Below are 16,099 nucleotides of genomic sequence, written 5' to 3' on the forward strand. Positions count from 1 at the left end.
CACACTTGGTGGAGGAGGAGAAACTTGACGAGGAGTAGTTAGAGGAATTAGAAGAAGAGTCAAGTGACCTGCTGGCAATTCTAAAGTTAGAGATGGAATCTAAGCTAGAGATGGCTAAGTTAGAAGCAGAGAAACAGAGGTTGGAGATGCAGAATCACCAAAAACAGCTGGAGTTGGAGACTCAGCAGCAGATGATTGAGGCTCAGAACCAGCAAAGACAACTTGAGATTGAAGCTCAAATTAACAAAAACAAGTGGAACTAGAAGCACAGAGCAGAAGAATTGAAGCTCAGTTGCAAGATCAGTTGCAATCGAGAAGTTCTATCAAACCTTAAAACACATGTTTAAAACAACTGGGGAAGATTCATCCAGACATTGGGATGACAATTTACCATTCGTACTATTTGCTGCCATGGACGGGTTGCACACTGCCCAAGGCTGCTCCCCATTTGATCTTGTGTTTGGACATCAGGTGAGAGGACCCTTAAAAATGTTGCAGGAGAAGAAGTTGAAAGGAATACTCTCAACATCACCTGTATTAGCCAGTCCACAATTTCATAAGCCATTTATAATGCACATTTTTTTTATTTATATAAAAAATCAGAATACAGAGTACAAAATCATAAGACAAACACAAATCAAAAAAAGAATAGAACAATAATACATAAACAATACACAATCAGCATAAGCCAAACACATAGCACATGAAAGAGACAAAGAACATTAAGTTACGACAAAAACACACACACACACACATAACACAGGGACGGGACAGTAATACAAAACACCCTGATAATCAAAAGGAGGAGAATAATGCATAACCCCAAACCCACACAGAGTAACACAAAATACACATGAGGCATGCCCCAGAAACAGAGGAGCAAACAAGCACACATACCATAAATAACATAAAAGGCACAAAGCACACAACTAACACAGGGCAAACAAAAAGGCACACGCAGGAGCCAGGGAAAGAATAAAAGCCACACCCACGCACAAACACACCAAACCAAAACACACAACCACAGGAGCAAACACAACAGAAACGAAACAACCACACACACACCCAGCCCAACCTCCGCCGAGGAGGCCCATCGGAGAGCCGGAGACCGAAGACGAACCGGAACAAGACCCACCCACCCAACCCACGACCAGTCACCCAAAAGCATCCCCACGAACATACGCACCAGTAAACCAACCGCAAAAATCCCCCGGAAAAGCATGCTGCAGCCACCACCAGGTGTACCGCAAGCGGCCTCTCAAAAACCCCAAAACCTTATCAACCCCATAACCCTCCCTCCGACCAACCCACACACAATACACATAGTCAGCTATAAGAAGGCATAACGTATTCCGCACCCGGCGAAAGCCCCGCGGAAAAGACAAAAACAAAAACTGCAAAAACCCACCCATATACCCTGGCCCACAAACCACAGCCAACACATCCTGAAACCAATCAAGCAAACCACTCAACCGCTCACAAAAATAGAAAACATGCAATTGTCTCGGGCAACCCACAGTGGACACACGTAGCAGAGGCACGCAAACCCAGCATGCACAGCCGGTCATTTGTCGCTAACGACAAATGTAACACACGAAACAACAACTCCCGTTGCTGCGGCGCCAAAAACCGCTCCCCCAACGCCGCCTACACCTCCCCCAATCCCAACAAGGGAATAAATCCTCCGCCCGCGGCCGAACACGACGAAACAAAATCCTATAAATCACCTTAACTGAAAGAGACATAAAACCCGGAGAACGGCAGACATCCTTGAGAATATCCACCGTCCAAGAGTAAACAGGTGGGGTACAGTAGGCCACCTCCCGACAACCACCGAAATCCACCAAGAAACTAAACCTAACCGAACAATAATAAACACACAAAGCATTGAGCCCCTCACTCATCGCCAATCCCCGACACAACGAGACCCAGAACAACGCCCGGGCCCTGGTAAACACATCCGGAATACCAACCCCACCCTCCCACACAGCTAACACCAACGTCGAGCGACGAACCGGGTGGTAACGTCCACACCACACGTACCTATAAACCTGACGTTCCAACCCCAGAGCCAGCCAGCGATCCAGCGGGAAACACTGAGCCATGAACCAAACACGCGACAAAACCTTACAAGTAACCAGCAACGCCCGCTGATAAATCGTCAACGGGCGCGCAGCCAACAACCCAACCGCAACATCAACACTACGCGAAACAGCTCCCCAATTATATTCCAAAGAGCGATCGTAGGAAGCTGTCATGTTCACAGAAAATGGTACCATCCGTTTTCTATGTGCGGCGGCTGGGACACCGGAGAGAGGGAAGGTAAACAATAGAGCGTACAGGACGCCCGCCAAGCTTGGTAGCTACTAGTCATGTAATCATAAGTATTAAAGTCAGTAACCAAATCATGACTTTACATCAACCCTACAACCAAGACTTCCTCAGTAACACACAAACACCACATTGGCGACGAGGATGAACTGTGAACGCAGGTATTTGTTCAGTTTCAAACACAAGGGAGAAGCATGCTGCCTGGAGGAGGAAGAGAAGCTGTGAGCGCCATACCCGATGCTGTATGCTAACCGATGCTGTGTGCTAACCAATGCTGTGTGCTAACCAATGCTGTGTGCTAAACGATGCTGTGTGCTAACCAATGCTGTGTGCTACCCAAGCTGTGATGAAGAAACTGTGTACTGAGGAATCTGCCGACGTTGTGTACGAAACGACGCTTTGATGTGTACAAAACCTGATGTTTTGGTTACGAAACGACGCTTCGTGCTACAAAATTCATCACACTGAATTGACTGCTGTACCAACTGCTGCACCAACTGCTGTACCAACTGCTGCTGTACCAACTGCTGTGCCAACTGCTGTGCTGCTGCTGTCAGTAGGAACAACACATGTACACAAGGGCTAGGTAAGAAGTCAGTTGCTGCTATATTGTGCACTGTTGTGAACTTTTGCATTAAAATGCTTGTGTGCTTTGCAAAATTAAAGTAATTACTGTGAATTCTTGACTAACATATGCAGTGCAGTAAGTGTTTAATATTCTGAGGAACATTTAAGTGATAAGTTACATTTATTCAGTAAAAAATGGCAAATATACCTCAGTTTCCTGCATTTGATCCTGACTGTGACCAGACAAACCTGTCACAGAGGTGGGTCAAATGGCTTAAAAGGTTTGAAAATTTGTTGATAGTTTCTGACATCAAAAGTGCTGAAAGAAAGCGTGCCTTTCTACTTCATTATGCAGGTGATCGAGTTTGTGACATCTTTGACACACTGAAAGACACTGGTGGTGCCAAAAATTATGACACTGCCAAAGCCAAACTAACAGAGCATTTCAAACCAAGGCAAAATACTGCAATGGAAATTATGCATTTCAGGAGAGCAAAACAACTCTCTAATGAAACTGTGGATCAATACCACACACGTCTGCAGGGTTTAGCAGCCCATTGTGAGTTTGCTGATGTTGACAAAGAAATCAAACAGCAAATAAATGAAACATGCACATCTACACGTCTCCGTCGAAGAGCTCTAGAACTTGTTGATGATGAAAGTTCTCTTACCAAGATACTGGATATTGCTCGTCGAATGGAAGATGCTGCACGTGATGCTCGTGTCATGGAGTGCAGTGCCAACAACGGTTCTGAAACTGTTACTAACAGTGATGAGGTATGTAAGGTTCAGGGAGGACATCGTAATCAAAGAAGATATCATGCCAAACCTAACAGTAAATTTAGCCGAGAACCACGTCACAACTGGGGTCAAGGAACAAGACTCAAGCAGTCACAACGACCCACATCAGAGGGTGTCAACAATAAATGTTACAATTGTGGAGGAGACTACCCGCACCAAGGTAATGTTTGTCCTGCTCAAGGTAAGAAGTGCTATGAGTGTGGAAAACTAGGTCATTTTGGTGCTATGTGTCGTTCCGCACTAAAGAAACCACAGTCAATGAATAAAAGCACTGTACGAGGATCAGGTCATAGGGGTCGAGGTGGTAAACACAATATTGCACCTCATATCCAGAATGTTAATAATATACAAGACAACATTTCATTACAACCAGTCTCAGATGACAGTGAATGTGATTATACTTATGGAGTACAAGCAAACACAGAATGGAATGATCTTCCAAACAACCCAGAGACATGTGTATACATTGCTGGTATTTGTCTTAAGGTTCTCATTGACACTGGATCAAACATTGACACCATTGCTGAGTGCCACTATGAGAAATTTAAAAAACAGTTCCCAAAGCTTGAGAACTATAATGGCAAAGCTTCAAAGGTAGCCTTGCTAGCCTATGCTTCAAAGGTAGCCTTGCCAGTGATTGGAACTTTCACTGCAGAGATTAAGTCAAAGAATGCAATGCTCATTACTACATTCCATGTTGTTAGGAATGCAAAGGAGTCTTTACTCAGTTACAAGACTTCAACCAAATTGGGGCTACTTCAGCTTTCTAATGCTGTAGCAGTGGAATCTGCAAACAATGTTGATGGTATTGTTGCTGAATTTTCTGATCGATTTAAATCCATAGGTTGTTATACTGATAGCAAAGTACATCTGCATATCAACCCAGATGTAATTCCAGTTGCCCAACCACATCGCCGACAACCATTCCATACTCGCAAGAAAGTTGATGCCGAACTGGATAGGCTGATGGAACTAGATATCATTGAACCAGTAACAGGCCCAACACCATGGGTAAGCCCAATTGTCACTCCACCAAAGCCGAAGAATCCAGATGAGATACGCATTTGTGTGGACATGCGTGTTCCCAACAAGGCAATAATGCGTGAACGCCATCCTACACCCATTGTAGATGATATGATCTACCGCTTGAATGGTGCAACTGTATTCAGCAAGTTAGATTTAAACAAGGGCTATCATCAGCTTGAACTTGATGATGAGAGTCGCTTCATCACAACGTTTACGACACATCGAGGTCTGTATAGGTACAAGCGCCTGAGTTTTGGTATTAACAGTGCTGCCGAGGTATTCCAGCACATCATCAGCCAGGTATTGCAAGACATACCTAATGCTGACAACATGTCTGATGACATCATTGTTTATGGCCGTACCCAAGCTGAACACGACAAAGCTCTTCGTGCAACATTGCAACGCTTACGAGAAAAGAATTTGACGCTAAGCCGAGCAAAGTGTGAGTTCAATCAACATAAAATTGAATTCTTTGGACATGTACTTAGTGACAAAGGTCTGTCTCCAGATCCTAAGAAAGTTGCAGATATCAAGAATGCTGCACCTCCTTCAACGTCCACTGAAGTACATAGTTTTCTGGGAATGGCAAACTACTGTTCTCGCTTCATTCCAGATTTTGCTACCATTACGAAGCCTCTACGTGAGCTCCTGAAGAAAAACGCATCATGGTACTGGAGCGATATCGAGCAAAATGCATTTGATGCTGTGAAAGATGCACTAGTAGAGAATGCGACTGCTGCATACTTTGATCCATCAATGGACACTGAATTAACGGTGGATGCTAGTCCTGTTGGATTAGGTGCTGTTTTAGCCCAACACAAACCTGGTCAACCAGATTCCAGAGTAGTAATTGCCTACGCCAGCCGTTCTCTCACAGATGTTGAGCAACGATACAGTCAGACAGAGAAGGAAGCTCTTGCTCTTGTATGGGGCTGTGAACACTTCAATGTGTATCTGCTTGGTGCACCCTTCACCACGATAGTCACTGACCACAAACCGTTGGAGACCATCTTCAATAATCCAAAGTCCAAACCACCAGCTCGCATTGAGAGATGGGCTCTTCGTCTGCAACCATACAACTTTACGGTGAAATACAAGCCGGGTGCAGGCAATCCCGCTGATTACATCAGTCGACATCCTGCCAACAGTTTCTCCATCACCAAGCATCAGCAAGTTGCCGAGGAATATGTACACTCTGTAACCTGTGATGCAGTCCCTAAGGCTCTCACTCTTGATGAAATCCGTACTGCAACCCTGGAGGACCCAACTCTGCAAGCAACAGTGGATGCATTGACTAAGAAAAAGTTTCCACGCATCCCACCCTCAGGAGTTGACCAAGATGCATTCAAAGCACTTGAACGCTTCCAGACAGAATTAAGTGTTACGCAACAACGCGACACTGTGCTGCGAGGTACTCGTATCGTGATTCCAGCTGTTCTCCAGCAACGTGCTCTGAAGCTTGCACATCAAGGACACCAAGGTCTTGTTAGGACGAAACAGCTGCTACGAGAAAAGGTGTGGTTTCCTGGCATTGATCGTCAAGCAAAGGATATGCATGATGCCTGTGTCCCTTGCCAAGCTGCAGTGGATACTTCAAGACCAACACCTCTACAACCTTCACCACTACCTGCTGCACCATGGACGGAAGTATCAATGGACTTCTGCGGACCACTACCAACTGGAGAGTACTTGATGGTAGTCATTGATGATCACTCACGTTATCCAGAAGTAGAAATCATCACTTTCACATCTGCAAAGGCTGTCATCCCGAAACTCGACAAGATCTTTTCAAACTTTGGCATTCCTGAAGTTGTCAAGACAGACAATGGACCGCCATTCAATGGACAAGACTTCGTCAACTTTTCTGAGCATATTGGATTCAAACACCGCCGTGTGATGCCACTACATCCTCAAGCAAATGGAGAAGTTGAGAGATTCATGCAACCTCTCATGAAAGTGGTACGCTGTGCTCATGCCGAAGGACGATCCTGGAAACAAGCTATGTATGCTTTTCTCAGGAACTACCGTGCAACACCGCATGGAACACTGGGCAAGTCGCCTGGCGAACTTTTATTTGGACGTCCTATGAGAATCGCACTACCTGTCATGCCAGCGGAGGTAACGAATAAACGTCTCGCTGAGAAGGATGCACTAGCCAAGGGCAAAATGAAAATTGCTCATGATCAACGTGCAAAGGAACAATTCATAAAAGTTGGAGATACTGTTCTCGTTAAAAAGAAAAAAGAGGGAAAGTTAGATATGCCGTATGATACAAAACCATATAAAGTGATTAGTGTAAAAGGAACTATGGTAACAGCTAGTAATAGAGATCATAGTATAACACGTAATATGGCTTGTTTCAAAGTGATTCCAACTAGTGTAGAAAATGATGAAGTGCAAAGTCGTGCAAAAGAAAAAGAAAAAATGAGTTATAACTCAATAAACAATTCATCAGGGGATGTTATTGTATTTGGGGACTCACGTCCTAAACGTCATGTTAAACGCCCTACACGATTTGATGATTAATTGTGTTCCTATGTAATGAAAAGTATTTACTTATTGTGCTAAACTAAATTTAATATTGTTTGAATAATGCAGATATCTCATTCAATATTTTGTAACTTTGTATTACAGTTTTTTTCATGTTTGTTTAACATTGCATATGTATTTTTAACATTGAAATCCTTTGTGGAAAAGATTAAGTTGTTTAAATTCTTTGTGTGCTTAATTAATGTTAAATGTATGCAGTATCTCTTGATATGGTAATAACTTACTTTGTGTCAATAACTTTGCTTTGTGCTACAAGCATGGTAGACATCCTGTATTCATTCTTTTTAAAGAAAAGGAGGGATGTCATGTTCACAGAAAATGGTACCATCCGTTTTCTATGTGCGGCGGCTGGGACGCCGGAGAGAGGGAAGGTAAACAATAGAGCGTACAGGACGCCCGCCAAGCTTGGTAGCTACTAGTCATGTAATCATATTAAGTATTAAAGTCAGTAACCAAATCATGACTTTACATCAACCCTACAACCAAGACTTCCTCAGTAACACACAAACACCACAGAAGCAAACCAGGTTGACCAGACCACACACTAGAAATTGAAGAGACGACGACGTTTCGGTCCGTCCTGGACCATTCTCAAGTCGATTGTGATGAGGACAGGTAGGGACAGGCATTAAATAGGCAAGAGAGAGAGCTGAGGAGGAAAGTCAGGTGTAGGGGATAGAAGTAATGAGAACTGCAGCAGGCCTATTGGCCCATACGAGGCAGCTCCTATTATAACCGCCGAAGGAGATGGTAATAGGAAAAAGAAGAGGATAGCAAGGGAGCGTAGAAGACAATGAACAGAAAAAGGGAGAAGAGGGAAAGAAAGGGAAAGAGAAAGAAAGAAATGGAAGGGGGAAAGCTTATGTTAAGTCACGTTTTCCGAAACGTCGTCGTCTCTTCAATTTCTAGTGTGTGGTCTGGTCAACATACTTCAGCCACGTTATTGTGACTCATCGCCTGCACAAGCAAACCAGGTGATCCCCAGAACACGAAGAGAGGTGACCACCGGATACCAAGACCCCTCCCACACAAGGCGAGAGGACCACCCACCAATACCCAGAAGTCCGGACTTGGCACGTTTAACTTGGGCCCCAGTGGCCAACTCAAACCTCTCAATCAAGGCCTGGACCACCCCAACAGAACCCTCCGAGGCCACAAACAGGACGGTATCATCCGCATAACCGCAGATGGGTAACCGATGACCAGACGGCAGCCGGGGAGGGCAGATCAATGCACAGGCCTTGACCGCCCGAAAAAAAGGCTCCTGAAAGAGCACATAGAGGAGCATAGAAAGTGGACAACCCTGCCGCACCGAACGGCGCACAGGGAAAGGAGCACTCAAGAACCCATTAATGCACACCTGGCTGCAACACCGAGCGTGCAACATACGCACCCAACGAACAAACAAAAGCGGAAACCCAAGTCGCTCTAACACACGAAAAACAAAGGCTAAAGACACACGGTCAAAAGTCTTCGACCAATCCAGGCAGAGCATCGCCGCCGACGAGCGAGAGCCCGACACATACATAAGCACATCGTGAAACAACGCATTGCACTGCAGTAACGAACGACCCGGAACACCACAAAACTGTTCCACAGACGCAACGACACGGCGACACCGACCAGCCAAAACCTTTGACAGGACCTTAAAGTCCACATTCAACAACATAATGGGCCTCCAGTTCGAGAAGAACCGCAAATCGCCCGGCTTCGGGAGTAACCGCTCAATCCCAACGCACTAAGTCTCAGGCAGAACGCACCCCCGAAGGCAAGCCCGGACCACCTCCAAAAGAACGCCCCCCAACACATCCCAAAAGGCAACATGAAACTCAACAGGAAGACCATCCGAGCCCGGCACCTTCCCAGAACAAAACGACCTGACCACATCGAAAAGATCCCCCAAGGAAACATCTGCCACCAAACCGACACAATCCTCAGCAGACAAACCTGGAACACACCCACCCAAAAAATCATCCGCAAGCGTGGCGTCCCCATCCACCTCCTCATAGAGCGCAGCCAACTCCTGCTGAACATAATGTAACACACCACCGGTGTCCGAAACAATGGACCCATCCGGCCGTTGCAGAGCTGTAAAAAGAACAGAGTCCCGTGCAGCCTTCACCTTCCTTAAAAGAAACGGAGAAAGACGTTCCCCGTCAACACGCTCACCCACACGAGCACGCACACGAACACCCTCTGCCCACTCCTCCCGCAGACCACAAATACGCGCCTTGCACTCCACAATCTCTCCAAAACAGTCAATCCCAGCATTGTACTGCATGTACAACCGCGAAAGCCTTGCCTGGAACAACTGCAGTAACCCAAACCTCCCAGCAGCCTCACGTTTGGCAACCACCCTAAAAAAACAACCGACACTGCACCTTACACCACTCCCACCAATCAAAAACAGAAGGAAACTCAGAACGCCGGGCCAGAACCCCGACCCACCACACCTAAAACTGGTCACAAACCCGCGGACAACGCAGCAACCCACAATTCAGCTTCCACCACCCCGCACCTGACTGGGCACACCAACCCGGACCACCACTAAACTATGGTCTGAGAACGCAATCGGGACAGTGTGGAAAGCAAACACAGAACACCCCCCGCCAGTAACATACACCCGATCAATCCTCGAACGCGCCCCACGCGCAACAAAAGTAAAGGATAAATCGCCCCCACAGATCACAGCAGCATCCCGGAAACCTCAAAATGCACCACCTCCTGCAGCGCACCCGAGACATTATGCGGGTGAGCGCCACTACAGTCCCGCGCACTCGTCACACAATTAAAATCCCCACCAAAAATCAAACACCACGTGTCATGACGCAGGAAAGGGAGAAGCCCCACCCGAAAAAACTCCTCCCGCTCCAGACGGCGCGCCGCCTCCGAGGGGGCGTACACCGTCAGGAACGGAATGACAACCCCCAAAAACTCAACCCTCACAAACAAAACCCGCCCATCCTCATCCATCTCCGTGTGAAGCACGGAGAAGGAAGCCCTCCTAGAAAACAACATCAACGTCCCCCCGAAAGACGTCCTCGGCGGGTTGAGCACAACATGATAATGAACACTCAAACACAGCAGCACAGACACATCACAAACATTATGCTCCTGGATCAGAGCCACATCCACGTGCTGCTCCTGCAGAACATCCAACAGGCCCAACTGGACCCCAAGATCATTCAAACCTCTAACATTCAGAGTCGCACATACAACGGAGGGCGCCATCGGGAGAACCTCAGGACACCCCCAACCCGACGCGCCCCTAAGGGGATACAACCGCACCCACAGCGGGAGCCACACCCTCACCACCAGGCTCAACCACCCGCCGCAACCTGGAAGACGATCGGCCAGGAACCGCCTTAACAAGCAAGGGATGGACACCACCTGACGAGAGTTCCCCAGGTGCTGGCAACACCGTCCACATCCTCTCCACGTCCTCCGCCGCTGCGAGCCCGAAGCCATGCTCATCACCATACCCCGCTTCCGAAGGGGGAGGAGGAACCACGTGAGAAGCGGAGGTAGGAGCACCAGCCAAAGCCAGACCATCCGAAGCCTCGATCCTCTTCCCAGGGGGCCCACGGCTGTGCGACCGATCCCGCGGAGCGCGCTTCCGACGAGGAACAGAAGATCCCAGCGCAACCACAGGAAGCACAGCACAACCAACCGTAGACGGCGGCACCACTTCATCAGCCGCAGGAACACCGCATGGCTGGCCATCAGAAGACACCGTAGCAACACCACCCCTGGCCTCGGGCAACGCACCGGCCACAGCACATGGGCTTCCCTCCGACCCCACACCACACGCGTCGGACGCCAAGACATCACACAGGATGCCATGCACCTCCGCTGCCACCATCAAAGGTGCACGGGAAGTAGGAGCCGCGAGAAACGCAGAGTCAACTGGCAAAACGGAGGGACCAGCAGCAGACGTAGAGACAGGGACAACAGGGGGAGACACCTCTCCAAGTGCGTCCATAGAGCCCGGCTCCACAGAGGGCGCCCCAGCCTCCGGCAAAAGCGGAAAATCATCCTCATGGAACACCGAAGGGTCTGCCGAGTGAGGGGCACAGCAAGCAGCAGCGAAATGTCCCACCTCACCACACCGGAAGCAGGAGCGAGTCTGACCCTGGTAAAACACATGCACGTAAAATCCACACACAGCCACCCGGGAAGGAATAGCCCTAGAGAGCCGCATGCGCAAAGTACGCACACCCATACGGAGCCCCTTCAGGCGCCCATTATGCAGACAGGTATGACGGTGCCCCACCACTTCACCATACCGACGGAATGCGTCGCACAGCTCATCCTCAGGAAACAGCTCCGGCGCACCATGGACACTTACAAACGTCAGGGGTCCCCACGGATCTGAGACCTCCACCGTCACAGCAGAATCCGGAAGTACATGCGTCCGCGCACCCCAGCGGCGCACAAACAGTTGATACACACTCGCCGAGGAGAACGTCACCGCCACCTGGGTAGGAGAAAGCTTCTCCGAACCGTAGAGATCCGGGTACACCACTTTCAGAACGTCCATCAGGGCAACCTCCACCAAGGGCCAGTCAACAGGCGCCGAGAAATCAAACCGGGCGGTGTCGACCCGGCGAACACGGCCACCACTAGCCGATGCCATAACACCCTCCAGGCCCCGGCCAATGGCCGCACCCACACCGTCAACAAAACGACCACCACGCAGCAGCTACAGGTCAACACTGACAGCCCGGGCCGAACGTCAGCGCCCTCCGGTAGCAGAACGGCGAATCCATTATAATGCACATAGACGCTTCGGATCTAGGAGCAGGTGCGGTTCTTTCCAGGTAGGACCTGATGATTTATAGTACCCTGTATACTATTTTTCTCATAATTTGATAAGGCACAAACTAATTAGTCTGTGGTAGAGAAGGAAGCTCTTTGTTTGATTTTGGCGGTTAAGAAGTTGAAACATACCTGTCAGGTAATCAAGTAGTCATATACATAGATCATAATTCCATGACATTCATTAACTCCATGAAATGAAAGAACCAAAGAATTCTTAGGTGATCTTTGATTTTACAAGAGTTCAACATAGTAATTAGACATATCCCTGGAAGGGAAAATGTAATTCCTGACGCCTTATCAGGGGATTCCCCATTGCAGTGCCCTAATGTGAATTGTTCTATACATGAGGATGTCTTTACCTTTCGGTTATTTCATATGTCTCATTTAATTGATCGTTTTATACATTGATTTTGTGTTGTTGGAGTACTTAACGCTATACCCTTATGTAGTCAAAAAATGAAATTAACCTTCAGTTAATTTAATTTTTTTTAAGAACAGGGAGGGATGTTACAAATTTGATTCTAACATTTTTCATGATAAATATGTATATCCAACATTTCTTTCCTCAGTTATTTAAATAAAACATTGTATCCAGTTGTGTTCCAGTATATATATATGTTTGATTTAAGTGAAGCATGCTGTAGTGTGCCTGTATTCAATATTTTGTTAATGCTATTGCATGTTTATTTATTTATTTATTTATTATTTATTTATGCATATACAAGAATGTACATAAGGAATGTGAGGATACAAATATGGTAATTACAGTCTTGTAAAGCCACTAGCACGCGCAGCGTTTCGGGCAGGTCCTTAATCTAAGAAAATTTTAAGGAGGTAAATACTTGCAAAAATTATAGACAAAAAAATGATAACAGATTACATGAAATGAAAAAAAGATGAGAGAAAATTGTAGGTACAGTATATTAAAGCACATAGGTAGCTGAGATTGATTGCAATGACAGCTTGAATGGTAGTTGACAAAAAATTGGTAGGCACAATACAGCAGAAAGCAATATAAGATTGTTGCAATGACAGCTTGAATGGTAGTTTACAAAAAATTGGTAGTCACAATACAGCATATGGCTAGCACATAGAAGAAGACAGCAATGAACACAATGATAAGGTTGATTTAAAATTACATAAAAATTAGGAGATTGGGTAACACTAGGTACAGAGCAAATTTAAAGCTCAGTGTAGGAAACTAAGAAGATGAAGTTAGGTACTTTTTGGTTTTGCTTTTAAATAAGGCAAAAGTTTTACAGTTTTTCAATTCACTAGGGAGTGAGTTCCATAGACTAGGTCCCTTAATTTGCATAGAGTGTTTACACGGATTAAGTTTGACCCTGGGGATATCAAAGAGATATTTATTTCTGGTGTGGTGATAATGGGTCCTATTACATCTGTCCAGGGAGAGTTTCAGAGCATGGTTTGCATTTGAGAACAGGGTTTTGTAAATGTAGTTGACACAAGAGAATGTGTGGAGGGAGTTAATATTTAGCAAGTTTAGGGATTTAAACAATGGAGCTGAGTGTTGTCTGAAAGCAGAGTTAGTTATTATTCTGATAGCAGATTTTTGCTGTGTGATGATGGGCTTAAGGTGGTTTGCAGTGGTAGACCCCCATGCACAGATACCATAATTAAGATAGGGGTAGATTAGTGCATAATATAGTGAGAGGAGAGCAGAGTTAGGAACATAATATCTGATTTTGGAGAGTATACCAACTGTCTTAGAGACTTTCTTAGTTATGTGTTGAATGTGGGTGCTGAAGTTGAGTCTCTTGTCTAGGAATAGGCCAAGAAATTTGCCATCATTTTATTACTGATGTTGATGTTGTCTATCTGTAGCTGAATTGCATTTGATGATTTGCTTCCAAATAAGATGTAGTAAGTCTTTTCGATGTTTAATGTTAGTTTGTTCGTTGACATCCATAAGTGGACTTTTTTAATTCATTATTCACAACATTATTTAGTGTATGTGGGTTGAGGTTTGAATAGATAAGAGTAGTATCGTCAGCAAAACAGTATAGGTTTGAGAATATTAGAGACATTAGGCAGATCGTTTATATATATAAGAAATAGAAGAGGTCCTAAGATGCTGCCCTGTGGCACTCCAACGGTAATTGGTAGAGTGGAAGAAGTTGTATCATTGATGGTTACATATTGGTGTCTGTCACTAAGATAGGATCGGATGTAGTCAAGGGCAAGGCCTCGGATTCCATAATGCTGGAGTTTAAGTAAGAGGTAGTTGTGATTAACAGTATCAAAGGCTTTTCTTAGGTCAATGAAGAGTCCAATCGGAAACTCATTTTTGTCAAGGGCTGAGTAGATAGTGTCAAGGAGACTAATGATTGCATCGTTGGTGCTCTTTTGGGACCGGAAGCCAAACTGGCAGGGGCTGAGTATGTCGAATTTTACGAGGTAGGAATAGGAATGTTCATTCCTGCGGGGGGAGACCGTGGCGTCTCATGGGGGGATGACCATATTTGGGATGTTCCAGTAATGCGTGCAGTGTATCAAGCTAGCGTCACTGATTCACCCCTTGTAATTATTCCTGTTTATTGATTGTACTTAATTTCTTATTTACACCTTAGCAGTGGTATAGGCATATAAGTTTAGTTATAATTATGTTCTTAAGTATTACTCTCTGATAGCAGAGTATCTAGAGGTTTCATGTGGGTTTTAGTTGGTAACTTGTAGACACCATGTTGTTCATGCTCCAGCAACGCCAGTCGCGTAGGTGGAGCTGGCTGGCAGGGACATGTTGTGAGATAAGTCTGTGGTACTTGTTTATTGTTTAGTAACATAGCTAATTTCCTGGTTAGACCATTATGTGCACACCCATCTATCCATTTAAGTTTCTAAATAGTGATCAGTGCTTATATAATGATATTGTGTTATTGTATTCTGGTGCATTATTATTTCTGGCTGCCTGTATTTCCATTTATATGTTTGTATGTTCTCTGTTACCCTTACTTTAAGTATATTGCTTTGTTGAGTAAGTAGTTGACTTATTTATCCTAAACACTTTCAGTAGGCAAGGCCGTATTAGTATATATATTTTTTTTACAACGCAGAGGAACCATACCCAGAGGTCAAGGGTCATAAGAAAATGAGGGCCTATGTTGATAATTGATTCCCATAATTTAATGAACAAAATAGTGGTGCGAGTGTATAACTGAAGTATACACTCCCCATTGCCATTGCTTGAGGATTGTATTGACTAGATTGGTCAATGTCAATCAATATCTAAACTCGATTTGTCCAAAGGTTATCATCAAGTGCCTTTGACAAGTCGAGCCGTTGAATTTTCAGCTTTTGTAACACCTGATGGTTGTTTTCAGTTTAACGTTATGCCATTTGGTCTTAAGAATGCCCCAGCAACTTTCCAGAGATTAATGAATTTGTTGCTGCAGGATATTCCCAATTTCCGTCCTTATTTACATGACACTGGTTTGTTTAGTGATTCTTGGCAAGACCATTTACAGGGTTTAAATTTGTTGTTTGCTAAGTTGCAAGATTCCAATCTTACTGTTAACCCTAAGAAGTGTAACTTGGCTAGAGGTACAATTGTTTATCTAGGGCACGATTTTTGGTCAAGGTCTCAATGTATCATGCCTTTATCTGATAAAAATTAATGTCATTGTTAATTATCCTAAAAAAGTAATTATCAAAAAAAAGTTCAACGATTTTTAGGGATGTGTGTCTATTACCATAGGTACTGTAAGAACTTTTCTGTGGTAGCTTCACCTCTGACTGATTTGTTGCAGCAGAGAACTAAATTTAAGTGGACTCCCCAGTGTCAAGAAGCCTTTGATGGTTTAAAAGGTATCTAATCTTCATCCCCAGTCCACGCTAGTCCTGATTTACTAAGTCTTTTATCATGTATATAGATGCTTCTGATTTGGATGCAGGTGCTGTCCTACTCCAGATTGGATGTGATAATGTTGAGCATCCTGTATACTATTTTTCGAGAAAGTTCTCTAGTACAGAGAGAAATTACTCT

Source organism: Procambarus clarkii, chromosome 4 (assembly GCF_040958095.1).
Source record: "Procambarus clarkii isolate CNS0578487 chromosome 4, FALCON_Pclarkii_2.0, whole genome shotgun sequence".
NCBI classification, from domain to species: Eukaryota; Metazoa; Arthropoda; class Malacostraca; order Decapoda; family Cambaridae; genus Procambarus; species Procambarus clarkii.